Consider the following 25,320-nt stretch of genomic DNA (forward strand, 5'->3'; position numbering starts at 1 on the left):
ACCTTTCATCTTCTTCCTATTGCATCTCTTCTACAATGTGATAAACTTTTTACAATTGTGTAGGTGTACAAGCTACGGCGCTGGGCGGCTTTCAGAGAGAGAAGTGAAAAACCTTACGGCACCTGGGATTCCCAGGCGGTCTTCCATCCAGGTACTAACCAGGCCCTGCTCTGCTTAGCTTCCGAGATCAGACGAGATCGGGCGGAACCAGAGAGGTATGGCCGTAAGCTGCTTTTCATCTTTTTCCTAATCCTTTAAAACGTGTCAAAGTTAATCAGAAGTTTCTTTTTCTAAAATTGAAGCAGTTCTTAGCATTGGCAAGAGAGGTTCCTAAAGCCTGAAGGTAACTTTACTTTTCTTCACTGGCAATTCTAACATGTTGGGTTAGCACCTGTATTTCAACGGCTAAATTACAAACAATAGTATGCCAATCGTAAATGTTGATCAACACTAATTTAGCAATCATGAAACGGAATCATTTTGGATAATATTGTCTAATTTCCTTTCATATCCAACTTTAAAACAGGTGTACAATCTACGGCGCTGGGCGGCTTTCGGAGAGAGAAGTGAAAAAGCTTACGGCACCTGGGATTCCCAGGCGGTCTTCCATCCAGGTACTAACCAGGCCCTGCTCTGCTTAGCTTCCGAGATCAGACGAGATCGGGCGGAACCAGAGAGGTATGGCCGTAAGCTGCTTTTCATCTTTTTCCTAATCCTTTAAAACGTGTCAAAGATAATCAGAAGTTTCTTTTTCTAAAATTGAAGCAGTTCTTAGCATTGGCAAGAGAGGTTCCTAAAGCCTGAAGGTAACTTTACTTTTCTTCACTGGCAATTCTAACATGTTGGGTTAGCACCTGTATTTCAACGGCTAAATTACAAACAATAGTATGCCAATCGTAAATGTTGATCAACACTAATTTAGCAATCATGAAACGGAATCATTTTGGATAATATTGTCTAATTTCCTTTCATATCCAACGTTAAAACAACACTAAACATGCATCTCTTCAACAATGTGATATTCTTTTTGTAATTTGTAGGTGTACAATCTGCGGCGCTCGGCGGCTTTCGGAGAGAGAAGTGAAAAAGCTTACGGCACCTGGGATTCCCAGGCGGTCTTCCATCCAGGTACTAACCAGGCCCTGCTCTGCTTAGCTTCCGAGATCAGACGAGATCGGGCGGAACCAGAGAGGTATGGCCGTAAGCTGCTTTTCATCTTTTTCCTAATCCTTTAAAACGTGTCAAAGATAATCAGAAGTTTCTTTTTCTAAAATTGAAGCAGTTCTTAGCATTGGCAAGAGAGGTTCCTAAAGCCTGAAGGTAACTTTACTTTTCTTCACTGGCAATTCTAACATGTTGGGTTAGCACCTGTATTTCAACGGCTAAATTACAAACAATAGTATGCCAATCGTAAATGTTGATCAACACTAATTTAGCAATCATGAAACGGAATCATTTTGGATAATATTGTCTAATTTCCTTTCATATCCAACTTTAAAACAGGTGTACAATCTACGGCGCTGGGCGGCTTTCGGAGAGAGAAGTGAAAAAGCTTACGGCACCTGGGATTCCCAGGCGGTCTTCCATCCAGGTACTAACCAGGCCCTGCTCTGCTTAGCTTCCGAGATCAGACGAGATCGGGCGGAACCAGAGAGGTATGGCCGTAAGCTGCTTTTCATCTTTTTCCTAATCCTTTAAAACGTGTCAAAGATAATCAGAAGTTTCTTTTTCTAAAATTGAAGCAGTTCTTAGCATTGGCAAGAGAGGTTCCTAAAGCCTGAAGGTAACTTTACTTTTCTTCACTGGCAATTCTAACATGTTGGGTTAGCACCTGTATTTCAACGGCTAAATTACAAACAATAGTATGCCAATCGTAAATGTTGATCAACACTAATTTAGCAATCATGAAACGGAATCATTTTGGATAATATTGTCTAATTTCCTTTCATATCCAACTTTAAAACAGGTGTACAATCTACGGCGCTGGGCGGCTTTCGGAGAGAGAAGTGAAAAAGCTTACGGCACCTGGGATTCCCAGGCGGTCTTCCATCCAGGTACTAACCAGGCCCTGCTCTGCTTAGCTTCCGAGATCAGACGAGATCGGGCGGAACCAGAGAGGTATGGCCGTAAGCTGCTTTTCATCTTTTTCCTAATCCTTTAAAACGTGTCAAAGATAATCAGAAGTTTCTTTTTCTAAAATTGAAGCAGTTCTTAGCATTGGCAAGAGAGGTTCCTAAAGCCTGAAGGTAACTTTACTTTTCTTCACTGGCAATTCTAACATGTTGGGTTAGCACCTGTATTTCAACGGCTAAATTACAAACAATAGTATGCCAATCGTAAATGTTGATCAACACTAATTTAGCAATCATGAAACGGAATCATTTTGGATAATATTGTCTAATTTCCTTTCATATCCAACGTTAAAACAACACTAAACATGCATCTCTTCAACAATGTGATATTCTTTTTGTAATTTGTAGGTGTACAATCTGCGGCGCTCGGCGGCTTTCGGTGAGAGAAGTGAAAAAGCTTACGGCACCTGGGATTCCCAGGCGGTCTTCCATCCAGGTACTAACCAGGCCCTGCTCTGCTTAGCTTCCGAGATCAGACGAGATCGGGCGGAACCAGAGAGGTATGGCCGTAAGCTGCTTTTCATCTTTTTCCTAATCCTTTAAAACGTGTCAAAGATAATCAGAAGTTTCTTTTTCTAAAATTGAAGCAGTTCTTAGCATTGGCAAGAGAGGTTCCTAAAGCCTGAAGGTAACTTTACTTTTCTTCACTGGCAATTCTAACATGTTGGGTTAGCACCTGTATTTCAACGGCTAAATTACAAACAATAGTATGCCAATCGTAAATGTTGATCAACACTAATTTAGCAACCATGAAACGGAATCATTTTGGATAATTTTGTCTAATTGCCTTTCATATCCAACGTTAAAACAGGTGTACAATCTGCGGCGCTCGGCGGCTTTCGGAGAGAGAAGTGAAAAAGCTTACGGCACCTGAGATTCCCAGGCGGTCTTCCATCCAGGTACTAACCAGGCCCTGCTCTGCTTAGCTTCCGAGATCAGACGAGATCGAGCGGAACCAGAGAGGTATGGCCGTAAGCTGCTTTTTATCTTTTTCCTAATCCTTTATAATGCGTCAATGAATTATGACACGCCTGCCGTTGGCATCTTTGTGTGGGTTAAATAAGGGTATGCAAAGAAGGCTGTGACATCCCATGCCGAAAATTGGATGGACTAGAGAAGACCCGCCCAGGAGTCCCAGCCAATCGGTGAATGGCCATTGCAGTCCCCGCCACCTCAAATGGCCTGACGATGGTATGGACGTAAGCCACCTTTCATCTTCTTCCTATTGCATCTCTTCTACAATGTGATAAACTTTTTACAATTGTGTAGGTGTACAAGCTACGGCGCTGGGCGGCTTTCAGAGAGAGAAGTGAAAAACCTTACGGCACCTGGGATTCCCAGGCGGTCTTCCATCCAGGTACTAACCAGGCCCTGCTCTGCTTAGCTTCCGAGATCAGACGAGATCGGGCGGAACCAGAGAGGTATGGCCGTAAGCTGCTTTTCATCTTTTTCCTAATCCTTTAAAACGTGTCAAAGTTAATCAGAAGTTTCTTTTTCTAAAATTGAAGCAGTTCTTAGCATTGGCAAGAGAGGTTCCTAAAGCCTGAAGGTAACTTTACTTTTCTTCACTGGCAATTCTAACATGTTGGGTTAGCACCTGTATTTCAACGGCTAAATTACAAACAATAGTATGCCAATCGTAAATGTTGATCAACACTAATTTAGCAATCATGAAACGGAATCATTTTGGATAATATTGTCTAATTTCCTTTCATATCCAACTTTAAAACAGGTGTACAATCTACGGCGCTGGGCGGCTTTCGGAGAGAGAAGTGAAAAAGCTTACGGCACCTGGGATTCCCAGGCGGTCTTCCATCCAGGTACTAACCAGGCCCTGCTCTGCTTAGCTTCCGAGATCAGACGAGATCGGGCGGAACCAGAGAGGTATGGCCGTAAGCTGCTTTTCATCTTTTTCCTAATCCTTTAAAACGTGTCAAAGATAATCAGAAGTTTCTTTTTCTAAAATTGAAGCAGTTCTTAGCATTGGCAAGAGAGGTTCCTAAAGCCTGAAGGTAACTTTACTTTTCTTCACTGGCAATTCTAACATGTTGGGTTAGCACCTGTATTTCAACGGCTAAATTACAAACAATAGTATGCCAATCGTAAATGTTGATCAACACTAATTTAGCAATCATGAAACGGAATCATTTTGGATAATATTGTCTAATTTCCTTTCATATCCAACGTTAAAACAACACTAAACATGCATCTCTTCAACAATGTGATATTCTTTTTGTAATTTGTAGGTGTACAATCTGCGGCGCTCGGCGGCTTTCGGAGAGAGAAGTGAAAAAGCTTTCGGCACCTGGGATTCCCAGGCGGTCTTCCATCCAGGTACTAACCAGGCCCTGCTCTGCTTAGCTTCCGAGATCAGACGAGATCGGGCGGAACCAGAGAGGTATGGCCGTAAGCTGCTTTTCATCTTTTTCCTAATCCTTTAAAACGTGTCAAAGATAATCAGAAGTTTCTTTTTCTAAAATTGAAGCAGTTCTTAGCATTGGCAAGAGAGGTTCCTAAAGCCTGAAGGTAACTTTACTTTTCTTCACTGGCAATTCTAACATGTTGGGTTAGCACCTGTATTTCAACGGCTAAATTACAAACAATAGTATGCCAATCGTAAATGTTGATCAACACTAATTTAGCAATCATGAAACGGAATCATTTTGGATAATATTGTCTAATTTCCTTTCATATCCAACGTTAAAACAACACTAAACATGCATCTCTTCAACAATGTGATATTCTTTTTGTAATTTGTAGGTGTACAATCTGCGGCGCTCGGCGGCTTTCGGAGAGAGAAGTGAAAAAGCTTACGGCACCTGGGATTCCCAGGCGGTCTTCCATCCAGGTACTAACCAGGCCCTGCTCTGCTTAGCTTCCGAGATCAGACGAGATCGGGCGGAACCAGAGAGGTATGGCCGTAAGCTGCTTTTCATCTTTTTCCTAATCCTTTAAAACGTGTCAAAGATAATCAGAAGTTTCTTTTTCTAAAATTGAAGCAGTTCTTAGCATTGGCAAGAGAGGTTCCTAAAGCCTGAAGGTAACTTTACTTTTCTTCACTGGCAATTCTAACATGTTGGGTTAGCACCTGTATTTCAACGGCTAAATTACAAACAATAGTATGCCAATCGTAAATGTTGATCAACACTAATTTAGCAATCATGAAACGGAATCATTTTGGATAATATTGTCTAATTTCCTTTCATATCCAACGTTAAAACAACACTAAACATGCATCTCTTCAACAATGTGATATTCTTTTTGTAATTTGTAGGTGTACAATCTGCGGCGCTCGGCGGCTTTCGGAGAGAGAAGTGAAAAAGCTTACGGCACCTGGGATTCCCAGGCGGTCTTCCATCCAGGTACTAACCAGGCCCTGCTCTGCTTAGCTTCCGAGATCAGACGAGATCGGGCGGAACCAGAGAGGTATGGCCGTAAGCTGCTTTTCATCTTTTTCCTAATCCTTTAAAACGTGTCAAAGATAATCAGAAGTTTCTTTTTCTAAAATTGAAGCAGTTCTTAGCATTGGCAAGAGAGGTTCCTAAAGCCTGAAGGTAACTTTACTTTTCTTCACTGGCAATTCTAACATGTTGGGTTAGCACCTGTATTTCAACGGCTAAATTACAAACAATAGTATGCCAATCGTAAATGTTGATCAACACTAATTTAGCAATCATGAAACGGAATCATTTTGGATAATATTGTCTAATTTCCTTTCATATCCAACGTTAAAACAACACTAAACATGCATCTCTTCAACAATGTGATATTCTTTTTGTAATTTGTAGGTGTACAATCTGCGGCGCTCGGCGGCTTTCGGAGAGAGAAGTGAAAAAGCTTTCGGCACCTGGGATTCCCAGGCGGTCTTCCATCCAGGTACTAACCAGGCCCTGCTCTGCTTAGCTTCCGAGATCAGACGAGATCGGGCGGAACCAGAGAGGTATGGCCGTAAGCTGCTTTTCATCTTTTTCCTAATCCTTTAAAACGTGTCAAAGATAATCAGAAGTTTCTTTTTCTAAAATTGAAGCAGTTCTTAGCATTGGCAAGAGAGGTTCCTAAAGCCTGAAGGTAACTTTACTTTTCTTCACTGGCAATTCTAACATGTTGGGTTAGCACCTGTATTTCAACGGCTAAATTACAAACAATAGTATGCCAATCGTAAATGTTGATCAACACTAATTTAGCAATCATGAAACGTAATCATTTTGGATAATATTGTCTAATTTCCTTTCATATCCAACGTTAAAACAACACTAAACATGCATCTCTTCAACAATGTGATATTCTTTTTGTAATTTGTAGGTGTACAATCTGCGGCGCTCGGCGGCTTTCGGAGAGAGAAGTGAAAAAGCTTACGGCACCTGGGATTCCCAGGCGGTCTTCCATCCAGGTACTAACCAGGCCCTGCTCTGCTTAGCTTCCGAGATCAGACGAGATCGGGCGGAACCAGAGAGGTATGGCCGTAAGCTGCTTTTCATCTTTTTCCTAATCCTTTAAAACGTGTCAAAGATAATCAGAAGTTTCTTTTTCTAAAATTGAAGCAGTTCTTAGCATTGGCAAGAGAGGTTCCTAAAGCCTGAAGGTAACTTTACTTTTCTTCACTGGCAATTCTAACATGTTGGGTTAGCACCTGTATTTCAACGGCTAAATTACAAACAATAGTATGCCAATCGTAAATGTTGATCAACACTAATTTAGCAATCATGAAACGGAATCATTTTGGATAATATTGTCTAATTTCCTTTCATATCCAACGTTAAAACAACACTAAACATGCATCTCTTCAACAATGTGATATTCTTTTTGTAATTTGTAGGTGTACAATCTGCGGCGCTCGGCGGCTTTCGGAGAGAGAAGTGAAAAAGCTTACGGCACCTGGGATTCCCAGGCGGTCTTCCATCCAGGTACTAACCAGGCCCTGCTCTGCTTAGCTTCCGAGATCAGACGAGATCGGGCGGAACCAGAGAGGTATGGCCGTAAGCTGCTTTTCATCTTTTTCCTAATCCTTTAAAACGTGTCAAAGATAATCAGAAGTTTCTTTTTCTAAAATTGAAGCAGTTCTTAGCATTGGCAAGAGAGGTTCCTAAAGCCTGAAGGTAACTTTACTTTTCTTCACTGGCAATTCTAACATGTTGGGTTAGCACCTGTATTTCAACGGCTAAATTACAAACAATAGTATGCCAATCGTAAATGTTGATCAACACTAATTTAGCAATCATGAAACGGAATCATTTTGGATAATATTGTCTAATTTCCTTTCATATCCAACGTTAAAACAACACTAAACATGCATCTCTTCAACAATGTGATATTCTTTTTGTAATTTGTAGGTGTACAATCTGCGGCGCTCGGCGGCTTTCGGAGAGAGAAGTGAAAAAGCTTACGGCACCTGGGATTCCCAGGCGGTCTTCCATCCAGGTACTAACCAGGCCCTGCTCTGCTTAGCTTCCGAGATCAGACGAGATCGGGCGGAACCAGAGAGGTATGGCCGTAAGCTGCTTTTCATCTTTTTCCTAATCCTTTAAAACGTGTCAAAGATAATCAGAAGTTTCTTTTTCTAAAATTGAAGCAGTTCTTAGCATTGGCAAGAGAGGTTCCTAAAGCCTGAAGGTAACTTTACTTTTCTTCACTGGCAATTCTAACATGTTGGGTTAGCACCTGTATTTCAACGGCTAAATTACAAACAATAGTATGCCAATCGTAAATGTTGATCAACACTAATTTAGCAATCATGAAACGGAATCATTTTGGATAATATTGTCTAATTTCCTTTCATATCCAACTTTAAAACAGGTGTACAATCTACGGCGCTGGGCGGCTTTCGGAGAGAGAAGTGAAAAAGCTTACGGCACCTGGGATTCCCAGGCGGTCTTCCATCCAGGTACTAACCAGGCCCTGCTCTGCTTAGCTTCCGAGATCAGACGAGATCGGGCGGAACCAGAGAGGTATGGCCGTAAGCTGCTTTTCATCTTTTTCCTAATCCTTTAAAACGTGTCAAAGATAATCAGAAGTTTCTTTTTCTAAAATTGAAGCAGTTCTTAGCATTGGCAAGAGAGGTTGCTAAAGCCTGAAGGTAACTTTACTTTTCTTCACTGGCAATTCTAACATGTTGGGTTAGCACCTGTATTTCAACGGCTAAATTACAAACAATAGTATGCCAATCGTAAATGTTGATCAACACTAATTTAGCAATCATGAAACGGAATCATTTTGGATAATATTGTCTAATTTCCTTTCGTATCCAACGTTAAAACAACACTAAACATGCATCTCTTCAACAATGTGATATTCTTTTTGTAATTTGTAGGTGTACAATCTGCGGCGCTCGGCGGCTTTCGGAGAGAGAAGTGAAAAAGCTTACGGCACCTGGGATTCCCAGGCGGTCTTCCATCCAGGTACTAACCAGGCCCTGCTCTGCTTAGCTTCCGAGATCAGACGAGATCGGGCGGAACCAGAGAGGTATGGCCGTAAGCTGCTTTTCATCTTTTTCCTAATCCTTTAAAACGTGTCAAAGATAATCACAAGTTTCTTTTTCTAAAATTGAAGCAGTTCTTAGCATTGGCAAGAGAGGTTCCTAAAGCCTGAAGGTAACTTTACTTTTCTTCACTGGCAATTCTAACATGTTGGGTTAGCACCTGTATTTCAACGGCTAAATTACAAACAATAGTATGCCAATCGTAAATGTTGATCAACACTAATTTAGCAATCATGAAACGGAATCATTTTGGATAATATTGTCTAATTTCCTTTCATATCCAACGTTAAAACAACACTAAACATGCATCTCTTCAACAATGTGATATTCTTTTTGTAATTTGTAGGTGTACAATCTGCGGCGCTCGGCGGCTTTCGGAGAGAGAAGTGAAAAAGCTTACGGCACCTGGGATTCCCAGGCGGTCTTCCATCCAGGTACTAACCAGGCCCTGCTCTGCTTAGCTTCCGAGATCAGACGAGATCGGGCGGAACCAGAGAGGTATGGCCGTAAGCTGCTTTTCATCTTTTTCCTAATCCTTTAAAACGTGTCAAAGATAATCAGAAGTTTCTTTTTCTAAAATTGAAGCAGTTCTTAGCATTGGCAAGAGAGGTTCCTAAAGCCTGAAGGTAACTTTACTTTTCTTCACTGGCAATTCTAACATGTTGGGTTAGCACCTGTATTTCAACGGCTAAATTACAAACAATAGTATGCCAATCGTAAATGTTGATCAACACTAATTTAGCAATCATGAAACGGAATCATTTTGGATAATATTGTCTAATTTCCTTTCATATCCAACTTTAAAACAGGTGTACAATCTACGGCGCTGGGCGGCTTTCGGAGAGAGAAGTGAAAAAGCTTACGGCACCTGGGATTCCCAGGCGGTCTTCCATCCAGGTACTAACCAGGCCCTGCTCTGCTTAGCTTCCGAGATCAGACGAGATCGGGCGGAACCAGAGAGGTATGGCCGTAAGCTGCTTTTCATCTTTTTCCTAATCCTTTAAAACGTGTCAAAGATAATCAGAAGTTTCTTTTTCTAAAATTGAAGCAGTTCTTAGCATTGGCAAGAGAGGTTCCTAAAGCCTGAAGGTAACTTTACTTTTCTTCACTGGCAATTCTAACATGTTGGGTTAGCACCTGTATTTCAACGGCTAAATTACAAACAATAGTATGCCAATCGTAAATGTTGATCAACACTAATTTAGCAACCATGAAACGGAATCATTTTGGATAATTTTGTCTAATTGCCTTTCATATCCAACGTTAAAACAGGTGTACAATCTGCGGCGCTCGGCGGCTTTCGGAGAGAGAAGTGAAAAAGCTTACGGCACCTGAGATTCCCAGGCGGTCTTCCATCCAGGTACTAACCAGGCCCTGCTCTGCTTAGCTTCCGAGATCAGACGAGATCGAGCGGAACCAGAGAGGTATGGCCGTAAGCTGCTTTTTATCTTTTTCCTAATCCTTTATAATGCGTCAATGAATTATGACACGCCTGCCGTTGGCATCTTTGTGTGGGTTAAATAAGGGTATGCAAAGAAGGCTGTGACATCCCATGCCGAAAATTGGATGGACTAGAGAAGACCCGCCCAGGAGTCCCAGCCAATCGGTGAATGGCCATTGCAGTCCCCGCCACCTCAAATGGCCTGACGATGGTATGGACGTAAGCCACCTTTCATCTTCTTCCTATTGCATCTCTTCTACAATGTGATAAACTTTTTACAATTGTGTAGGTGTACAAGCTACGGCGCTGGGCGGCTTTCAGAGAGAGAAGTGAAAAACCTTACGGCACCTGGGATTCCCAGGCGGTCTTCCATCCAGGTACTAACCAGGCCCTGCTCTGCTTAGCTTCCGAGATCAGACGAGATCGGGCGGAACCAGAGAGGTATGGCCGTAAGCTGCTTTTCATCTTTTTCCTAATCCTTTAAAACGTGTCAAAGTTAATCAGAAGTTTCTTTTTCTAAAATTGAAGCAGTTCTTAGCATTGGCAAGAGAGGTTCCTAAAGCCTGAAGGTAACTTTACTTTTCTTCACTGGCAATTCTAACATGTTGGGTTAGCACCTGTATTTCAACGGCTAAATTACAAACAATAGTATGCCAATCGTAGATGTTGATCAACACTGATTTAGCAATCATGAAACGGAATCATTTTGGATAATATTGTCTAATTTCCTTTCATATCCAACGTTAAAACAGGTGTACAATCTGCGGCGCTCGGCGGCTTTCGGAGAGAGAAGTGAAAAAGCTTACGGCACCTGGGATTCCCAGGCGGTCTTCCATCCAGGTACTAACCAGGCCCTGCTCTGCTTAGCTTCCGAGATCAGACGAGATAGGGCGGAACCAGAGAGGTATGGCCGTGAGCTTGCTTTTTATCTTTTCCCTAATCCTTTATAATGCGTCAATGAATTATGACACGCCTGCCGTTGGCATCTTTGTGTGGGTTAAATAAGGGTATGCAAAGAAGGCTGTGACATCCCATGCCGAAAATTGGATGGACTAGAGAAGACCCGCCCAGGGGTCCCAGCCAATCGGTGAATGGCCATTGCAGTCCCCGCCACCTCAAATGGCCTGACGATGGTATGGACGTAAGCCACCTTTCATCTTCTTCCTATTGCATCTCTTCTACAATGTAAATTTTTTTTTACAATTGTGTAGGTGTACAATCTACTGCGCTGGGCGGCTTTCAGAGAGAGAAGTGAAAAAGCTTACGGCACCTGGGATTCCCAGGCGGTCTTCCATCCAGGTACTAACCAGGCCCTGCTCTGCTTAGCTTCCGAGATCAGACGAGATCGGGCGGAACCAGAGAGGTATGGCCGTAAGCTGCTTTTCATCTTTTTCCTAATCCTTTAAAACGTGTCAAAGATAATCAGAAGTTTCTTTTTCTAAAATTGAAGCAGTTCTTAGCATTGGCAAGAGAGGTTCCTAAAGCCTGAAGGTAACTTTACTTTTCTTCACTGGCAATTCTAACATGTTGGGTTAGCACCTGTATTTCAACGGCTAAATTACAAACAATAGTATGCCAATCGTAAATGTTGATCAACACTAATTTAGCAATCATGAAACGGAATCATTTTGGATAATATTGTCTAATTTCCTTTCATATCCAACGTTAAAACAACACTAAACATGCATCTCTTCAACAATGTGATATTCTTTTTGTAATTTGTAGGTGTACAATCTGCGGCGCTCGGCGGCTTTCGGAGAGAGAAGTGAAAAAGCTTACGGCACCTGGGATTCCCAGGCGGTCTTCCATCCAGGTACTAACCAGGCCCTGCTCTGCTTAGCTTCCGAGATCAGACGAGATCGGGCGGAACCAGAGAGGTATGGCCGTAAGCTGCTTTTCATCTTTTTCCTAATCCTTTAAAACGTGTCAAAGATAATCAGAAGTTTCTTTTTCTAAAATTGAAGCAGTTCTTAGCATTGGCAAGAGAGGTTCCTAAAGCCTGAAGGTAACTTTACTTTTCTTCACTGGCAATTCTAACATGTTGGGTTAGCACCTGTATTTCAACGGCTAAATTACAAACAATAGTATGCCAATCGTAAATGTTGATCAACACTAATTTAGCAATCATGAAACGGAATCATTTTGGATAATATTGTCTAATTTCCTTTCATATCCAACTTTAAAACAGGTGTACAATCTACGGCGCTGGGCGGCTTTCGGAGAGAGAAGTGAAAAAGCTTACGGCACCTGGGATTCCCAGGCGGTCTTCCATCCAGGTACTAACCAGGCCCTGCTCTGCTTAGCTTCCGAGATCAGACGAGATCGGGCGGAACCAGAGAGGTATGGCCGTAAGCTGCTTTTCATCTTTTTCCTAATCCTTTAAAACGTGTCAAAGATAATCAGAAGTTTCTTTTTCTAAAATTGAAGCAGTTCTTAGCATTGGCAAGAGAGGTTCCTAAAGCCTGAAGGTAACTTTACTTTTCTTCACTGGCAATTCTAACATGTTGGGTTAGCACCTGTATTTCAACGGCTAAATTACAAACAATAGTATGCCAATCGTAAATGTTGATCAACACTAATTTAGCAATCATGAAACGGAATCATTTTGGATAATATTGTCTAATTTCCTTTCATATCCAACGTTAAAACAACACTAAACATGCATCTCTTCAACAATGTGATATTCTTTTTGTAATTTGTAGGTGTACAATCTGCGGCGCTCGGCGGCTTTCGGAGAGAGAAGTGAAAAAGCTTACGGCACCTGGGATTCCCAGGCGGTCTTCCATCCAGGTACTAACCAGGCCCTGCTCTGCTTAGCTTCCGAGATCAGACGAGATCGGGCGGAACCAGAGAGGTATGGCCGTAAGCTGCTTTTCATCTTTTTCCTAATCCTTTAAAACGTGTCAAAGATAATCAGAAGTTTCTTTTTCTAAAATTGAAGCAGTTCTTAGCATTGGCAAGAGAGGTTCCTAAAGCCTGAAGGTAACTTTACTTTTCTTCACTGGCAATTCTAACATGTTGGGTTAGCACCTGTATTTCAACGGCTAAATTACAAACAATAGTATGCCAATCGTAAATGTTGATCAACACTAATTTAGCAACCATGAAACGGAATCATTTTGGATAATTTTGTCTAATTGCCTTTCATATCCAACGTTAAAACAGGTGTACAATCTGCGGCGCTCGGCGGCTTTCGGAGAGAGAAGTGAAAAAGCTTACGGCACCTGAGATTCCCAGGCGGTCTTCCATCCAGGTACTAACCAGGCCCTGCTCTGCTTAGCTTCCGAGATCAGACGAGATCGAGCGGAACCAGAGAGGTATGGCCGTAAGCTGCTTTTTATCTTTTTCCTAATCCTTTATAATGCGTCAATGAATTATGACACGCCTGCCGTTGGCATCTTTGTGTGGGTTAAATAAGGGTATGCAAAGAAGGCTGTGACATCCCATGCCGAAAATTGGATGGACTAGAGAAGACCCGCCCAGGAGTCCCAGCCAATCGGTGAATGGCCATTGCAGTCCCCGCCACCTCAAATGGCCTGACGATGGTATGGACGTAAGCCACCTTTCATCTTCTTCCTATTGCATCTCTTCTACAATGTGATAAACTTTTTACAATTGTGTAGGTGTACAAGCTACGGCGCTGGGCGGCTTTCAGAGAGAGAAGTGAAAAACCTTACGGCACCTGGGATTCCCAGGCGGTCTTCCATCCAGGTACTAACCAGGCCCTGCTCTGCTTAGCTTCCGAGATCAGACGAGATCGGGCGGAACCAGAGAGGTATGGCCGTAAGCTGCTTTTCATCTTTTTCCTAATCCTTTAAAACGTGTCAAAGTTAATCAGAAGTTTCTTTTTCTAAAATTGAAGCAGTTCTTAGCATTGGCAAGAGAGGTTCCTAAAGCCTGAAGGTAACTTTACTTTTCTTCACTGGCAATTCTAACATGTTGGGTTAGCACCTGTATTTCAACGGCTAAATTACAAACAATAGTATGCCAATCGTAGATGTTGATCAACACTGATTTAGCAATCATGAAACGGAATCATTTTGGATAATATTGTCTAATTTCCTTTCATATCCAACGTTAAAACAGGTGTACAATCTGCGGCGCTCGGCGGCTTTCGGAGAGAGAAGTGAAAAAGCTTACGGCACCTGGGATTCCCAGGCGGTCTTCCATCCAGGTACTAACCAGGCCCTGCTCTGCTTAGCTTCCGAGATCAGACGAGATCGGGCGGAACCAGAGAGGTATGGCCGTGAGCTTGCTTTTTATCTTTTCCCTAATCCTTTATAATGCGTCAATGAATTATGACACGCCTGCCGTTGGCATCTTTGTGTGGGTTAAATAAGGGTATGCAAAGAAGGCTGTGACATCCCATGCCGAAAATTGGATGGACTAGAGAAGACCCGCCCAGGGGTCCCAGCCAATCGGTGAATGGCCATTGCAGTCCCCGCCACCTCAAATGGCCTGACGATGGTATGGACGTAAGCCACCTTTCATCTTCTTCCTATTGCATCTCTTCTACAATGTAAATTTTTTTTTACAATTGTGTAGGTGTACAATCTACTGCGCTGGGCGGCTTTCAGAGAGAGAAGTGAAAAAGCTTACGGCACCTGGGATTCCCAGGCGGTCTTCCATCCAGGTACTAACCAGGCCCTGCTCTGCTTAGCTTCCGAGATCAGACGAGATCGGGCGGAACCAGAGAGGTATGGCCGTAAGCTGCTTTTCATCTTTTTCCTAATCCTTTAAAACGTGTCAAAGATAATCAGAAGTTTCTTTTTCTAAAATTGAAGCAGTTCTTAGCATTGGCAAGAGAGGTTCCTAAAGCCTGAAGGTAACTTTACTTTTCTTCACTGGCAATTCTAACATGTTGGGTTAGCACCTGTATTTCAACGGCTAAATTACAAACAATAGTATGCCAATCGTAAATGTTGATCAACACTAATTTAGCAATCATGAAACGGAATCATTTTGGATAATATTGTCTAATTTCCTTTCATATCCAACTTTAAAACAGGTGTACAATCTACGGCGCTGGGCGGCTTTCGGAGAGAGAAGTGAAAAAGCTTACGGCACCTGGGATTCCCAGGCGGTCTTCCATCCAGGTACTAACCAGGCCCTGCTCTGCTTAGCTTCCGAGATCAGACGAGATCGGGCGGAACCAGAGAGGTATGGCCGTAAGCTGCTTTTCATCTTTTTCCTAATCCTTTAAAACGTGTCAAAGATAATCAGAAGTTTCTTTTTCTAAAATTGAAGCAGTTCTTAGCATTGGCAAGAGAGGTTGCTAAAGCCTGAAGGTAACTTTACTTTTCTTCACTGGCAATTCTAACATGTTGGGTTAGCACCTGTATTTCAACGGCTAAATTACAAACAATAGTATGCCAATCGTAAATGTTGATCAACACTAATTTAGCAATCATGAAACGGAATCATTTTGGATAATATTGTCTAATTTCCTTTCGTATCCAACGTTAAAACAACACTAAACATGCATCTCTTCAACAATGTGATATTCTTTTTGTAATTTGTAGGTGTACAATCTGCGGCGCTCGGCGGCTTTCGGAGAGAGAAGTGAAAAAGCTTACGGCACCTGGGATTCCCAGGCGGTCTTCCATCCAGGTACTAACCAGGCCCTGCTCTGCTTAGCTTCCGAGATCAGACGAGATCGGGCGGAACCAGAGAGGTATGGCCGTAAGCTGCTTTTCATCTTTTTCCTAATCCTTTAAAACGTGTCAAAGATAATCACAAGTTTCTTTTTCTAAAATTGAAGCAGTTCTTAGCATTGGCAAGAGAGGTTCCTAAAGCCTGAAGGTAACTTTACTTTTCTTCACTGGCAATTCTAACATGTTGGGTTAGCACCTGTATTTCAACGGCTAAATTACAAACAATAGTATGCCAATCGTAAATGTTGATCAACACTAATTTAGCAATCATGAAACGGAATCATTTTGGATAATATTGTCTAATTTCCTTTCATATCCAACGTTAAAACAACACTAAACATGCATCTCTTCAACAATGTGATATTCTTTTTGTAATTTGTAGGTGTACAATCTGCGGCGCTCGGCGGCTTTCGGAGAGAGAAGTGAAAAAGCTTACGGCACCTGGGATTCCCAGGCGGTCTTCCATCCAGGTACTAACCAGGCCCTGCTCTGCTTAGCTTCCGAGATCAGACGAGATCGGGCGGAACCAGAGAGGTATGGCCGTAAGCTGCTTTTCATCTTTTTCCTAATCCTTTAAAACGTGTCAAAGATAATCAGAAGTTTCTTTTTCTAAAATTGAAGCAGTTCTTAGCATTGGCAAGAGAGGTTCCTAAAGCCTGAAGGTAACTTTACTTTTCTTCACTGGCAATTCTAACATGTTGGGTTAGCACCTGTATTTCAACGGCTAAATTACAAACAATAGTATGCCAATCGTAAATGTTGATCAACACTAATTTAGCAATCATGAAACGGAATCATTTTGGATAATATTGTCTAATTTCCTTTCATATCCAACTTTAAAACAGGTGTACAATCTACGGCGCTGGGCGGCTTTCGGAGAGAGAAGTGAAAAAGCTTACGGCACCTGGGATTCCCAGGCGGTCTTCCATCCAGGTACTAACCAGGCCCTGCTCTGCTTAGCTTCCGAGATCAGACGAGATCGGGCGGAACCAGAGAGGTATGGCCGTAAGCTGCTTTTCATCTTTTTCCTAATCCTTTAAAACGTGTCAAAGATAATCAGAAGTTTCTTTTTCTAAAATTGAAGCAGTTCTTAGCATTGGCAAGAGAGGTTCCTAAAGCCTGAAGGTAACTTTACTTTTCTTCACTGGCAATTCTAACATGTTGGGTTAGCACCTGTATTTCAACGGCTAAATTACAAACAATAGTATGCCAATCGTAAATGTTGATCAACACTAATTTAGCAACCATGAAACGGAATCATTTTGGATAATTTTGTCTAATTGCCTTTCATATCCAACGTTAAAACAGGTGTACAATCTGCGGCGCTCGGCGGCTTTCGGAGAGAGAAGTGAAAAAGCTTACGGCACCTGAGATTCCCAGGCGGTCTTCCATCCAGGTACTAACCAGGCCCTGCTCTGCTTAGCTTCCGAGATCAGACGAGATCGAGCGGAACCAGAGAGGTATGGCCGTAAGCTGCTTTTTATCTTTTTCCTAATCCTTTATAATGCGTCAATGAATTATGACACGCCTGCCGTTGGCATCTTTGTGTGGGTTAAATAAGGGTATGCAAAGAAGGCTGTGACATCCCATGCCGAAAATTGGATGGACTAGAGAAGACCCGCCCAGGAGTCCCAGCCAATCGGTGAATGGCCATTGCAGTCCCCGCCACCTCAAATGGCCTGACGATGGTATGGACGTAAGCCACCTTTCATCTTCTTCCTATTGCATCTCTTCTACAATGTGATAAACTTTTTACAATTGTGTAGGTGTACAAGCTACGGCGCTGGGCGGCTTTCAGAGAGAGAAGTGAAAAACCTTACGGCACCTGGGATTCCCAGGCGGTCTTCCATCCAGGTACTAACCAGGCCCTGCTCTGCTTAGCTTCCGAGATCAGACGAGATCGGGCGGAACCAGAGAGGTATGGCCGTAAGCTGCTTTTCATCTTTTTCCTAATCCTTTAAAACGTGTCAAAGTTAATCAGAAGTTTCTTTTTCTAAAATTGAAGCAGTTCTTAGCATTGGCAAGAGAGGTTCCTAAAGCCTGAAGGTAACTTTACTTTTCTTCACTGGCAATTCTAACATGTTGGGTTAGCACCTGTATTTCAACGGCTAAATTACAAACAATAGTATGCCAATCGTAGATGTTGATCAACACTGATTTAGCAATCATGAAACGGAATCATTTTGGATAATATTGTCTAATTTCCTTTCATATCCAACGTTAAAACAGGTGTACAATCTGCGGCGCTCGGCGGCTTTCGGAGAGAGAAGTGAAAAAGCTTACGGCACCTGGGATTCCCAGGCGGTCTTCCATCCAGGTACTAACCAGGCCCTGCTCTGCTTAGCTTCCGAGATCAGACGAGATAGGGCGGAACCAGAGAGGTATGGCCGTGAGCTTGCTTTTTATCTTTTCCCTAATCCTTTATAATGCGTCAATGAATTATGACACGCCTGCCGTTGGCATCTTTGTGTGGGTTAAATAAGGGTATGCAAAGAAGGCTGTGACATCCCATGCCGAAAATTGGATGGACTAGAGAAGACCCGCCCAGGGGTCCCAGCCAATCGGTGAATGGCCATTGCAGTCCCCGCCACCTCAAATGGCCTGACGATGGTATGGACGTAAGCCACCTTTCATCTTCTTCCTATTGCATCTCTTCTACAATGTAAATTTTTTTTTACAATTGTGTAGGTGTACAATCTACTGCGCTGGGCGGCTTTCAGAGAGAGAAGTGAAAAAGCTTACGGCACCTGGGATTCCCAGGCGGTCTTCCATCCAGGTACTAACCAGGCCCTGCTCTGCTTAGCTTCCGAGATCAGACGAGATCGGGCGGAACCAGAGAGGTATGGCCGTAAGCTGCTTTTCATCTTTTTCCTAATCCTTTAAAACGTGTCAAAGATAATCAGAAGTTTCTTTTTCTAAAATTGAAGCAGTTCTTAGCATTGGCAAGAGAGGTTCCTAAAGCCTGAAGGTAACTTTACTTTTCTTCACTGGCAATTCTAACATGTTGGGTTAGCACCTGTATTTCAACGGCTAAATTACAAACAATAGTATGCCAATCGTAAATGTTGATCAACACTAATTTAGCAATCATGAAACGGAATCATTTTGGATAATATTGTCTAATTTCCTTTCATATCCAACGTTAAAACAACACTAAACATGCATCTCTTCAACAATGTGATATTCTTTTTGTAATTTGTAGGTGTACAATCTGCGGCGCTCGGCGGCTTTCGGAGAGAGAAGTGAAAAAGCTTACGGCACCTGGGATTCCCAGGCGGTCTTCCATCCAGGTACTAACCAGGCCCTGCTCTGCTTAGCTTCCGAGATCAGACGAGATCGGGCGGAACCAGAGAGGTATGGCCGTAAGCTGCTTTTCATCTTTTTCCTAATCCTTTAAAACGTGTCAAAGATAATCAGAAGTTTCTTTTTCTAAAATTGAAGCAGTTCTTAGCATTGGCAAGAGAGGTTCCTAAAGCCTGAAGGTAACTTTACTTTTCTTCACTGGCAATTCTAACATGTTGGGTTAGCACCTGTATTTCAACGGCTAAATTACAAACAATAGTATGCCAATCGTAAATGTTGATCAACACTAATTTAGCAATCATGAAACGGAATCATTTTGGATAATATTGTCTAATTTCCTTTCATATCCAACTTTAAAACAGGTGTACAATCTACGGCGCTGGGCGGCTTTCGGAGAGAGAAGTGAAAAAGCTTACGGCACCTGGGATTCCCAGGCGGTCTTCCATCCAGGTACTAACCAGGCCCTGCTCTGCTTAGCTTCCGAGATCAGACGAGATCGGGCGGAACCAGAGAGGTATGGCCGTAAGCTGCTTTTCATCTTTTTCCTAATCCTTTAAAACGTGTCAAAGATAATCAGAAGTTTCTTTTTCTAAAATTGAAGCAGTTCTTAGCATTGGCAAGAGAGGTTCCTAAAGCCTGAAGGTAACTTTACTTTTCTTCACTGGCAATTCTAACATGTTGGGTTAGCACCTGTATTTCAACGGCTAAATTACAAACAATAGTATGCCAATCGTAAATGTTGATCAACACTAATTTAGCAATCATGAAACGGAATCATTTTGGATAATATTGTCTAATTTCCTTTCATATCCAACGTTAAAACAACACTAAACATGCATCTCTTCAACAATGTGATATTCTTTTTGTAATTTGTAGGTGTACAATCTGCGGCGCTCGGCGGCTTTCGGAGAGAGAAGTGAAAAAGCTTACGGCACCTGGGATTCCCAGGCGGTCTTCCATCCAGGTACTAACCAGGCCCTGCTCTGCTTAGCTTCCGAGATCAGACGAGATCGGGCGGAACCAGAGAGGTATGGCCGTAAGCTGCTTTTCATCTTTTTCCTAATCCTTTAAAACGTGTCAAAGATAATCAGAAGTTTCTTTTTCTAAAATTGAAGCAGTTCTTAGCATTGGCAAGAGAGGTTCCTAAAGCCTGAAGGTAACTTTACTTTTCTTCACTGGCAATTCTAACATGTTGGGTTAGCACCTGTATTTCAACGGCTAAATTACAAACAATAGTATGCCAATCGTAAATGTTGATCAACACTAATTTAGCAACCATGAAACGGAATCATTTTGGATAATTTTGTCTAATTGCCTTTCATATCCAACGTTAAAACAGGTGTACAATCTGCGGCGCTCGGCGGCTTTCGGAGAGAGAAGTGAAAAAGCTTACGGCACCTGAGATTCCCAGGCGGTCTTCCATCCAGGTACTAACCAGGCCCTGCTCTGCTTAGCTTCCGAGATCAGACGAGATCGAGCGGAACCAGAGAGGTATGGCCGTAAGCTGCTTTTTATCTTTTTCCTAATCCTTTATAATGCGTCAATGAATTATGACACGCCTGCCGTTGGCATCTTTGTGTGGGTTAAATAAGGGTATGCAAAGAAGGCTGTGACATCCCATGCCGAAAATTGGATGGACTAGAGAAGACCCGCCCAGGAGTCCCAGCCAATCGGTGAATGGCCATTGCAGTCCCCGCCACCTCAAATGGCCTGACGATGGTATGGACGTAAGCCACCTTTCATCTTCTTCCTATTGCATCTCTTCTACAATGTGATAAACTTTTTACAATTGTGTAGGTGTACAAGCTACGGCGCTGGGCGGCTTTCAGAGAGAGAAGTGAAAAACCTTACGGCACCTGGGATTCCCAGGCGGTCTTCCATCCAGGTACTAACCAGGCCCTGCTCTGCTTAGCTTCCGAGATCAGACGAGATCGGGCGGAACCAGAGAGGTATGGCCGTAAGCTGCTTTTCATCTTTTTCCTAATCCTTTAAAACGTGTCAAAGTTAATCAGAAGTTTCTTTTTCTAAAATTGAAGCAGTTCTTAGCATTGGCAAGAGAGGTTCCTAAAGCCTGAAGGTAACTTTACTTTTCTTCACTGGCAATTCTAACATGTTGGGTTAGCACCTGTATTTCAACGGCTAAATTACAAACAATAGTATGCCAATCGTAGATGTTGATCAACACTGATTTAGCAATCATGAAACGGAATCATTTTGGATAATATTGTCTAATTTCCTTTCATATCCAACGTTAAAACAGGTGTACAATCTGCGGCGCTCGGCGGCTTTCGGAGAGAGAAGTGAAAAAGCTTACGGCACCTGGGATTCCCAGGCGGTCTTCCATCCAGGTACTAACCAGGCCCTGCTCTGCTTAGCTTCCGAGATCAGACGAGATCGGGCGGAACCAGAGAGGTATGGCCGTGAGCTTGCTTTTTATCTTTTCCCTAATCCTTTATAATGCGTCAATGAATTATGACACGCCTGCCGTTGGCATCTTTGTGTGGGTTAAATAAGGGTATGCAAAGAAGGCTGTGACATCCCATGCCGAAAATTGGATGGACTAGAGAAGACCCGCCCAGGGGTCCCAGCCAATCGGTGAATGGCCATTGCAGTCCCCGCCACCTCAAATGGCCTGACGATGGTATGGACGTAAGCCACCTTTCATCTTCTTCCTATTGCATCTCTTCTACAATGTAAATTTTTTTTTACAATTGTGTAGGTGTACAATCTACTGCGCTGGGCGGCTTTCAGAGAGAGAAGTGAAAAAGCTTACGGCACCTGGGATTCCCAGGCGGTCTTCCATCCAGGTACTAACCAGGCCCTGCTCTGCTTAGCTTCCGAGATCAGACGAGATCGGGCGGAACCAGAGAGGTATGGCCGTAAGCTGCTTTTCATCTTTTTCCTAATCCTTTAAAACGTGTCAAAGATAATCAGAAGTTTCTTTTTCTAAAATTGAAGCAGTTCTTAGCATTGGCAAGAGAGGTTCCTAAAGCCTGAAGGTAACTTTACTTTTCTTCACTGGCAATTCTAACATGTTGGGTTAGCACCTGTATTTCAACGGCTAAATTACAAACAATAGTATGCCAATCGTAAATGTTGATCAACACTAATTTAGCAATCATGAAACGGAATCATTTTGGATAATATTGTCTAATTTCCTTTCATATCCAACTTTAAAACAGGTGTACAATCTACGGCGCTGGGCGGCTTTCGGAGAGAGAAGTGAAAAAGCTTACGGCACCTGGGATTCCCAGGCGGTCTTCCATCCAGGTACTAACCAGGCCCTGCTCTGCTTAGCTTCCGAGATCAGACGAGATCGGGCGGAACCAGAGAGGTATGGCCGTAAGCTGCTTTTCATCTTTTTCCTAATCCTTTAAAACGTGTCAAAGATAATCAGAAGTTTCTTTTTCTAAAATTGAAGCAGTTCTTAGCATTGGCAAGAGAGGTTCCTAAAGCCTGAAGGTAACTTTACTTTTCTTCACTGGCAATTCTAACATGTTGGGTTAGCACCTGTATTTCAACGGCTAAATTACAAACAATAGTATGCCAATCGTAAATGTTGATCAACACTAATTTAGCAATCATGAAACGGAATCATTTTGGATAATATTGTCTAATTTCCTTTCATATCCAACGTTAAAACAACACTAAACATGCATCTCTTCAACAATGTGATATTCTTTTTGTAATTTGTAGGTGTACAATCTGCGGCGCTCGGCGGCTTTCGGAGAGAGAAGTGAAAAAGCTTACGGCACCTGGGATTCCCAGGCGGTCTTCCATCCAGGTACTAACCAGGCCCTGCTCTGCTTAGCTTCCGAGATCAGACGAGATCGGGCGGAACCAGAGAGGTATGGCCGTAAGCTGCTTTTCATCTTTTTCCTAATCCTTTAAAACGTGTCAAAGATAATCAGAAGTTTCTTTTTCTAAAATTGAAGCAGTTCTTAGCATTGGCAAGAGAGGTTCCTAAAGCCTGAAGGTAACTTTACTTTTCTTCACTGGCAATTCTAACATGTTGGGTTAGCACCTGTATTTCAACGGCTAAATTACAAACAATAGTATGCCAATCGTAAATGTTGATCAACACTAATTTAGCAACCATGAAACGGAATCATTTTGGATAATTTTGTCTAATTGCCTTTCATATCCAACGTTAAAACAGGTGTACAATCTGCGGCGCTCGGCGGCTTTCGGAGAGAGAAGTGAAAAAGCTTACGGCACCTGAGATTCCCAGGCGGTCTTCCATCCAGGTACTAACCAGGCCCTGCTCTGCTTAGCTTCCGAGATCAGACGAGATCGAGCGGAACCAGAGAGGTATGGCCGTAAGCTGCTTTTTATCTTTTTCCTAATCCTTTATAATGCGTCAATGAATTATGACACGCCTGCCGTTGGCATCTTTGTGTGGGTTAAATAAGGGTATGCAAAGAAGGCTGTGACATCCCATGCCGAAAATTGGATGGACTAGAGAAGACCCGCCCAGGAGTCCCAGCCAATCGGTGAATGGCCATTGCAGTCCCCGCCACCTCAAATGGCCTGACGATGGTATGGACGTAAGCCACCTTTCATCTTCTTCCTATTGCATCTCTTCTACAATGTGATAAACTTTTTACAATTGTGTAGGTGTACAAGCTACGGCGCTGGGCGGCTTTCAGAGAGAGAAGTGAAAAACCTTACGGCACCTGGGATTCCCAGGCGGTCTTCCATCCAGGTACTAACCAGGCCCTGCTCTGCTTAGCTTCCGAGATCAGACGAGATCGGGCGGAACCAGAGAGGTATGGCCGTAAGCTGCTTTTCATCTTTTTCCTAATCCTTTAAAACGTGTCAAAGTTAATCAGAAGTTTCTTTTTCTAAAATTGAAGCAGTTCTTAGCATTGGCAAGAGAGGTTCCTAAAGCCTGAAGGTAACTTTACTTTTCTTCACTGGCAATTCTAACATGTTGGGTTAGCACCTGTATTTCAACGGCTAAATTACAAACAATAGTATGCCAATCGTAGATGTTGATCAACACTGATTTAGCAATCATGAAACGGAATCATTTTGGATAATATTGTCTAATTTCCTTTCATATCCAACGTTAAAACAGGTGTACAATCTGCGGCGCTCGGCGGCTTTCGGAGAGAGAAGTGAAAAAGCTTACGGCACCTGGGATTCCCAGGCGGTCTTCCATCCAGGTACTAACCAGGCCCTGCTCTGCTTAGCTTCCGAGATCAGACGAGATCGGGCGGAACCAGAGAGGTATGGCCGTGAGCTTGCTTTTTATCTTTTCCCTAATCCTTTATAATGCGTCAATGAATTATGACACGCCTGCCGTTGGCATCTTTGTGTGGGTTAAATAAGGGTATGCAAAGAAGGCTGTGACATCCCATGCCGAAAATTGGATGGACTAGAGAAGACCCGCCCAGGGGTCCCAGCCAATCGGTGAATGGCCATTGCAGTCCCCGCCACCTCAAATGGCCTGACGATGGTATGGACGTAAGCCACCTTTCATCTTCTTCCTATTGCATCTCTTCTACAATGTAAATTTTTTTTTACAATTGTGTAGGTGTACAATCTACTGCGCTGGGCGGCTTTCAGAGAGAGAAGTGAAAAAGCTTACGGCACCTGGGATTCCCAGGCGGTCTTCCATCCAGGTACTAACCAGGCCCTGCTCTGCTTAGCTTCCGAGATCAGACGAGATCGGGCGGAACCAGAGAGGTATGGCCGTAAGCTGCTTTTTATCTTTTTCCTAATCCTTTAAAACGTGTCAAAGTTAATCAGAAGTTTCTTTTTCTAAAATTGAAGCAGTTCTTAGCATTGGCAAGAGAGGTTCCTAAAGCCTGAAGGTAACTTTACTTTTCTTCACTGGCAATTCTAACATGTTGGGTTAGCACCTGTATTTCAACGGCTAAATTACAAACAATAGTATGCCAATCGTAAATGTTGATCAACACTAATTTAGCAATCATGAAACGGAATCATTTTGGATAATATTGTCTAATTTCCTTTCATATCCAACGTTAAAACAACACTAAACATGCATCTCTTCAACAATGTGATATTCTTTTTGTAATTTGTAGGTGTACAATCTGCGGCGCTCGGCGGCTTTCGGAGAGAGAAGTGAAAAAGCTTACGGCACCTGGGATTCCCAGGCGGTCTTCCATCCAGGTACTAACCAGGCCCTGCTCTGCTTAGCTTCCGAGATCAGACGAGATCGGGCGGAACCAGAGAGGTATGGCCGTAAGCTGCTTTTCATCTTTTTCCTAATCCTTTAAAACGTGTCAAAGATAATCAGAAGTTTCTTTTTCTAAAATTGAAGCAGTTCTTAGCATTGGCAAGAGA

General features: G+C 42.8%; 53 non-coding genes across 53 annotated transcripts; all 53 read right to left on the minus strand.

The window, feature by feature from the left end:
• Positions 1–110: 110 nt before the first annotated feature.
• LOC134113021 (5S ribosomal RNA) lies at positions 111–229 on the minus strand. Its single transcript, XR_009946344.1, has one exon. It is a non-coding gene; the product is annotated as a 5S ribosomal RNA (ribosomal RNA).
• Positions 230–573: 344 nt separating this feature from the next.
• LOC134112808 (5S ribosomal RNA) lies at positions 574–692 on the minus strand. Its single transcript, XR_009946131.1, has one exon. It is a non-coding gene; the product is annotated as a 5S ribosomal RNA (ribosomal RNA).
• A 395-nt stretch (positions 693–1,087) lies between these two features.
• LOC134112809 (5S ribosomal RNA) lies at positions 1,088–1,206 on the minus strand. The gene has a single exon (XR_009946132.1). It is a non-coding gene; the product is annotated as a 5S ribosomal RNA (ribosomal RNA).
• A 344-nt stretch (positions 1,207–1,550) lies between these two features.
• Positions 1,551–1,669, minus strand: LOC134112810 (5S ribosomal RNA). Its single transcript, XR_009946133.1, has one exon. It is a non-coding gene; the product is annotated as a 5S ribosomal RNA (ribosomal RNA).
• Positions 1,670–2,013: 344 nt separating this feature from the next.
• Positions 2,014–2,132, minus strand: LOC134112811 (5S ribosomal RNA). The gene has a single exon (XR_009946134.1). It is a non-coding gene; the product is annotated as a 5S ribosomal RNA (ribosomal RNA).
• A 395-nt stretch (positions 2,133–2,527) lies between these two features.
• LOC134112813 (5S ribosomal RNA) lies at positions 2,528–2,646 on the minus strand. The gene has a single exon (XR_009946136.1). It is a non-coding gene; the product is annotated as a 5S ribosomal RNA (ribosomal RNA).
• A 344-nt stretch (positions 2,647–2,990) lies between these two features.
• Positions 2,991–3,109, minus strand: LOC134112984 (5S ribosomal RNA). The gene has a single exon (XR_009946307.1). It is a non-coding gene; the product is annotated as a 5S ribosomal RNA (ribosomal RNA).
• A 339-nt stretch (positions 3,110–3,448) lies between these two features.
• Positions 3,449–3,567, minus strand: LOC134113022 (5S ribosomal RNA). Its single transcript, XR_009946345.1, has one exon. It is a non-coding gene; the product is annotated as a 5S ribosomal RNA (ribosomal RNA).
• A 344-nt stretch (positions 3,568–3,911) lies between these two features.
• On the minus strand, positions 3,912–4,030 carry LOC134112814 (5S ribosomal RNA). Its single transcript, XR_009946137.1, has one exon. It is a non-coding gene; the product is annotated as a 5S ribosomal RNA (ribosomal RNA).
• A 395-nt stretch (positions 4,031–4,425) lies between these two features.
• On the minus strand, positions 4,426–4,544 carry LOC134113062 (5S ribosomal RNA). Its single transcript, XR_009946385.1, has one exon. It is a non-coding gene; the product is annotated as a 5S ribosomal RNA (ribosomal RNA).
• A 395-nt stretch (positions 4,545–4,939) lies between these two features.
• On the minus strand, positions 4,940–5,058 carry LOC134112815 (5S ribosomal RNA). The gene has a single exon (XR_009946138.1). It is a non-coding gene; the product is annotated as a 5S ribosomal RNA (ribosomal RNA).
• Positions 5,059–5,453: 395 nt separating this feature from the next.
• LOC134112816 (5S ribosomal RNA) lies at positions 5,454–5,572 on the minus strand. The gene has a single exon (XR_009946139.1). It is a non-coding gene; the product is annotated as a 5S ribosomal RNA (ribosomal RNA).
• A 395-nt stretch (positions 5,573–5,967) lies between these two features.
• Positions 5,968–6,086, minus strand: LOC134113063 (5S ribosomal RNA). Its single transcript, XR_009946386.1, has one exon. It is a non-coding gene; the product is annotated as a 5S ribosomal RNA (ribosomal RNA).
• Positions 6,087–6,481: 395 nt separating this feature from the next.
• Positions 6,482–6,600, minus strand: LOC134112817 (5S ribosomal RNA). Its single transcript, XR_009946140.1, has one exon. It is a non-coding gene; the product is annotated as a 5S ribosomal RNA (ribosomal RNA).
• A 395-nt stretch (positions 6,601–6,995) lies between these two features.
• LOC134112819 (5S ribosomal RNA) lies at positions 6,996–7,114 on the minus strand. Its single transcript, XR_009946142.1, has one exon. It is a non-coding gene; the product is annotated as a 5S ribosomal RNA (ribosomal RNA).
• A 395-nt stretch (positions 7,115–7,509) lies between these two features.
• Positions 7,510–7,628, minus strand: LOC134112820 (5S ribosomal RNA). The gene has a single exon (XR_009946143.1). It is a non-coding gene; the product is annotated as a 5S ribosomal RNA (ribosomal RNA).
• A 344-nt stretch (positions 7,629–7,972) lies between these two features.
• LOC134112821 (5S ribosomal RNA) lies at positions 7,973–8,091 on the minus strand. The gene has a single exon (XR_009946144.1). It is a non-coding gene; the product is annotated as a 5S ribosomal RNA (ribosomal RNA).
• Positions 8,092–8,486: 395 nt separating this feature from the next.
• On the minus strand, positions 8,487–8,605 carry LOC134112822 (5S ribosomal RNA). The gene has a single exon (XR_009946145.1). It is a non-coding gene; the product is annotated as a 5S ribosomal RNA (ribosomal RNA).
• Positions 8,606–9,000: 395 nt separating this feature from the next.
• LOC134112823 (5S ribosomal RNA) lies at positions 9,001–9,119 on the minus strand. Its single transcript, XR_009946146.1, has one exon. It is a non-coding gene; the product is annotated as a 5S ribosomal RNA (ribosomal RNA).
• A 344-nt stretch (positions 9,120–9,463) lies between these two features.
• Positions 9,464–9,582, minus strand: LOC134112824 (5S ribosomal RNA). The gene has a single exon (XR_009946147.1). It is a non-coding gene; the product is annotated as a 5S ribosomal RNA (ribosomal RNA).
• Positions 9,583–9,926: 344 nt separating this feature from the next.
• LOC134112985 (5S ribosomal RNA) lies at positions 9,927–10,045 on the minus strand. Its single transcript, XR_009946308.1, has one exon. It is a non-coding gene; the product is annotated as a 5S ribosomal RNA (ribosomal RNA).
• Positions 10,046–10,384: 339 nt separating this feature from the next.
• Positions 10,385–10,503, minus strand: LOC134113023 (5S ribosomal RNA). The gene has a single exon (XR_009946346.1). It is a non-coding gene; the product is annotated as a 5S ribosomal RNA (ribosomal RNA).
• Positions 10,504–10,847: 344 nt separating this feature from the next.
• Positions 10,848–10,966, minus strand: LOC134112532 (5S ribosomal RNA). The gene has a single exon (XR_009945864.1). It is a non-coding gene; the product is annotated as a 5S ribosomal RNA (ribosomal RNA).
• A 340-nt stretch (positions 10,967–11,306) lies between these two features.
• Positions 11,307–11,425, minus strand: LOC134112825 (5S ribosomal RNA). The gene has a single exon (XR_009946148.1). It is a non-coding gene; the product is annotated as a 5S ribosomal RNA (ribosomal RNA).
• Positions 11,426–11,820: 395 nt separating this feature from the next.
• LOC134112826 (5S ribosomal RNA) lies at positions 11,821–11,939 on the minus strand. Its single transcript, XR_009946149.1, has one exon. It is a non-coding gene; the product is annotated as a 5S ribosomal RNA (ribosomal RNA).
• Positions 11,940–12,283: 344 nt separating this feature from the next.
• LOC134112827 (5S ribosomal RNA) lies at positions 12,284–12,402 on the minus strand. The gene has a single exon (XR_009946150.1). It is a non-coding gene; the product is annotated as a 5S ribosomal RNA (ribosomal RNA).
• Positions 12,403–12,797: 395 nt separating this feature from the next.
• LOC134112828 (5S ribosomal RNA) lies at positions 12,798–12,916 on the minus strand. The gene has a single exon (XR_009946151.1). It is a non-coding gene; the product is annotated as a 5S ribosomal RNA (ribosomal RNA).
• Positions 12,917–13,260: 344 nt separating this feature from the next.
• Positions 13,261–13,379, minus strand: LOC134112986 (5S ribosomal RNA). The gene has a single exon (XR_009946309.1). It is a non-coding gene; the product is annotated as a 5S ribosomal RNA (ribosomal RNA).
• Positions 13,380–13,718: 339 nt separating this feature from the next.
• LOC134113024 (5S ribosomal RNA) lies at positions 13,719–13,837 on the minus strand. Its single transcript, XR_009946347.1, has one exon. It is a non-coding gene; the product is annotated as a 5S ribosomal RNA (ribosomal RNA).
• A 344-nt stretch (positions 13,838–14,181) lies between these two features.
• LOC134112954 (5S ribosomal RNA) lies at positions 14,182–14,300 on the minus strand. Its single transcript, XR_009946277.1, has one exon. It is a non-coding gene; the product is annotated as a 5S ribosomal RNA (ribosomal RNA).
• A 340-nt stretch (positions 14,301–14,640) lies between these two features.
• Positions 14,641–14,759, minus strand: LOC134112830 (5S ribosomal RNA). Its single transcript, XR_009946153.1, has one exon. It is a non-coding gene; the product is annotated as a 5S ribosomal RNA (ribosomal RNA).
• Positions 14,760–15,103: 344 nt separating this feature from the next.
• LOC134112831 (5S ribosomal RNA) lies at positions 15,104–15,222 on the minus strand. Its single transcript, XR_009946154.1, has one exon. It is a non-coding gene; the product is annotated as a 5S ribosomal RNA (ribosomal RNA).
• A 395-nt stretch (positions 15,223–15,617) lies between these two features.
• Positions 15,618–15,736, minus strand: LOC134112832 (5S ribosomal RNA). The gene has a single exon (XR_009946155.1). It is a non-coding gene; the product is annotated as a 5S ribosomal RNA (ribosomal RNA).
• Positions 15,737–16,131: 395 nt separating this feature from the next.
• On the minus strand, positions 16,132–16,250 carry LOC134112833 (5S ribosomal RNA). The gene has a single exon (XR_009946156.1). It is a non-coding gene; the product is annotated as a 5S ribosomal RNA (ribosomal RNA).
• Positions 16,251–16,594: 344 nt separating this feature from the next.
• LOC134112834 (5S ribosomal RNA) lies at positions 16,595–16,713 on the minus strand. The gene has a single exon (XR_009946157.1). It is a non-coding gene; the product is annotated as a 5S ribosomal RNA (ribosomal RNA).
• A 344-nt stretch (positions 16,714–17,057) lies between these two features.
• On the minus strand, positions 17,058–17,176 carry LOC134112987 (5S ribosomal RNA). The gene has a single exon (XR_009946310.1). It is a non-coding gene; the product is annotated as a 5S ribosomal RNA (ribosomal RNA).
• Positions 17,177–17,515: 339 nt separating this feature from the next.
• LOC134113025 (5S ribosomal RNA) lies at positions 17,516–17,634 on the minus strand. Its single transcript, XR_009946348.1, has one exon. It is a non-coding gene; the product is annotated as a 5S ribosomal RNA (ribosomal RNA).
• A 344-nt stretch (positions 17,635–17,978) lies between these two features.
• On the minus strand, positions 17,979–18,097 carry LOC134112533 (5S ribosomal RNA). The gene has a single exon (XR_009945865.1). It is a non-coding gene; the product is annotated as a 5S ribosomal RNA (ribosomal RNA).
• A 340-nt stretch (positions 18,098–18,437) lies between these two features.
• LOC134112835 (5S ribosomal RNA) lies at positions 18,438–18,556 on the minus strand. Its single transcript, XR_009946158.1, has one exon. It is a non-coding gene; the product is annotated as a 5S ribosomal RNA (ribosomal RNA).
• A 395-nt stretch (positions 18,557–18,951) lies between these two features.
• On the minus strand, positions 18,952–19,070 carry LOC134112836 (5S ribosomal RNA). Its single transcript, XR_009946159.1, has one exon. It is a non-coding gene; the product is annotated as a 5S ribosomal RNA (ribosomal RNA).
• Positions 19,071–19,414: 344 nt separating this feature from the next.
• Positions 19,415–19,533, minus strand: LOC134112837 (5S ribosomal RNA). The gene has a single exon (XR_009946160.1). It is a non-coding gene; the product is annotated as a 5S ribosomal RNA (ribosomal RNA).
• A 395-nt stretch (positions 19,534–19,928) lies between these two features.
• On the minus strand, positions 19,929–20,047 carry LOC134112838 (5S ribosomal RNA). Its single transcript, XR_009946161.1, has one exon. It is a non-coding gene; the product is annotated as a 5S ribosomal RNA (ribosomal RNA).
• Positions 20,048–20,391: 344 nt separating this feature from the next.
• Positions 20,392–20,510, minus strand: LOC134112988 (5S ribosomal RNA). Its single transcript, XR_009946311.1, has one exon. It is a non-coding gene; the product is annotated as a 5S ribosomal RNA (ribosomal RNA).
• A 339-nt stretch (positions 20,511–20,849) lies between these two features.
• Positions 20,850–20,968, minus strand: LOC134113026 (5S ribosomal RNA). The gene has a single exon (XR_009946349.1). It is a non-coding gene; the product is annotated as a 5S ribosomal RNA (ribosomal RNA).
• Positions 20,969–21,312: 344 nt separating this feature from the next.
• LOC134112955 (5S ribosomal RNA) lies at positions 21,313–21,431 on the minus strand. Its single transcript, XR_009946278.1, has one exon. It is a non-coding gene; the product is annotated as a 5S ribosomal RNA (ribosomal RNA).
• Positions 21,432–21,771: 340 nt separating this feature from the next.
• On the minus strand, positions 21,772–21,890 carry LOC134112839 (5S ribosomal RNA). Its single transcript, XR_009946162.1, has one exon. It is a non-coding gene; the product is annotated as a 5S ribosomal RNA (ribosomal RNA).
• A 344-nt stretch (positions 21,891–22,234) lies between these two features.
• Positions 22,235–22,353, minus strand: LOC134112841 (5S ribosomal RNA). The gene has a single exon (XR_009946164.1). It is a non-coding gene; the product is annotated as a 5S ribosomal RNA (ribosomal RNA).
• Positions 22,354–22,748: 395 nt separating this feature from the next.
• LOC134112842 (5S ribosomal RNA) lies at positions 22,749–22,867 on the minus strand. Its single transcript, XR_009946165.1, has one exon. It is a non-coding gene; the product is annotated as a 5S ribosomal RNA (ribosomal RNA).
• Positions 22,868–23,211: 344 nt separating this feature from the next.
• LOC134112989 (5S ribosomal RNA) lies at positions 23,212–23,330 on the minus strand. Its single transcript, XR_009946312.1, has one exon. It is a non-coding gene; the product is annotated as a 5S ribosomal RNA (ribosomal RNA).
• Positions 23,331–23,669: 339 nt separating this feature from the next.
• On the minus strand, positions 23,670–23,788 carry LOC134113028 (5S ribosomal RNA). Its single transcript, XR_009946351.1, has one exon. It is a non-coding gene; the product is annotated as a 5S ribosomal RNA (ribosomal RNA).
• Positions 23,789–24,132: 344 nt separating this feature from the next.
• LOC134112956 (5S ribosomal RNA) lies at positions 24,133–24,251 on the minus strand. Its single transcript, XR_009946279.1, has one exon. It is a non-coding gene; the product is annotated as a 5S ribosomal RNA (ribosomal RNA).
• Positions 24,252–24,591: 340 nt separating this feature from the next.
• Positions 24,592–24,710, minus strand: LOC134112843 (5S ribosomal RNA). The gene has a single exon (XR_009946166.1). It is a non-coding gene; the product is annotated as a 5S ribosomal RNA (ribosomal RNA).
• Positions 24,711–25,105: 395 nt separating this feature from the next.
• LOC134112844 (5S ribosomal RNA) lies at positions 25,106–25,224 on the minus strand. Its single transcript, XR_009946167.1, has one exon. It is a non-coding gene; the product is annotated as a 5S ribosomal RNA (ribosomal RNA).
• Between the last annotated feature and the right edge of the window lie 96 nt (positions 25,225–25,320).

This window comes from Pungitius pungitius, unplaced genomic scaffold (assembly GCF_949316345.1).
Source record: "Pungitius pungitius unplaced genomic scaffold, fPunPun2.1 scaffold_25, whole genome shotgun sequence".
Lineage (NCBI taxonomy): Eukaryota > Metazoa > Chordata > Actinopteri > Perciformes > Gasterosteidae > Pungitius > Pungitius pungitius.